The 417-nt window shown below is 37.2% G+C and overlaps 1 protein-coding gene across 1 annotated transcript in view; it reads right to left on the bottom strand.

The window, feature by feature from the left end:
- KDM4C (lysine (K)-specific demethylase 4C) overlaps window positions 1-417 on the bottom strand; it is a 335,517-nt gene that overhangs the window by 315,090 nt on the left and 20,010 nt on the right. The window lies entirely within an intron of this gene.

The following is a 417-nucleotide window of genomic DNA, read 5'->3' as shown; positions in this document are numbered from 1 at the left end:
TTCTCTCTCATCGATGTTTCTAACTATCTATCCCTCTCCCTTCCTCTCTGTAAAAAATCAATAAAAATATGTTTTAAAAAAAAAGAATTTCATTGTAAGTATAAAGGTCTAAAGAGATACTAATATAAAATCCTTTGATTACATAAAAACTTAATTTTTCATTAGAATCTGAAATATCAATATGAACTCATGATTTTTTCTCTGAAAAAAATGTGTATCTCCTAGTATTGCCCACTGAACAAGACACTGAAATACACAGAAAGACAATACAGCCTGGCCAGCATGGCTCAGTGGTTGAGCGTCAACCTATGAACCAGGAGGTCATGGTTAAATTCCCGGTCAGGGCATATGCCCAGGTTGCAGGCTCAATACCCAGTGTGGGGCATGCAGGAGGCAGCCAATCAATGATTCTCTCTC

Source organism: Myotis brandtii, unplaced genomic scaffold (assembly GCF_000412655.1).
Source record: "Myotis brandtii unplaced genomic scaffold, ASM41265v1 scaffold149, whole genome shotgun sequence".
Taxonomy (NCBI): domain Eukaryota; kingdom Metazoa; phylum Chordata; class Mammalia; order Chiroptera; family Vespertilionidae; genus Myotis; species Myotis brandtii.
Note: the sequence above shows the minus strand (reverse complement) of the source record. Positions and strands in the feature narration are given on the sequence as shown.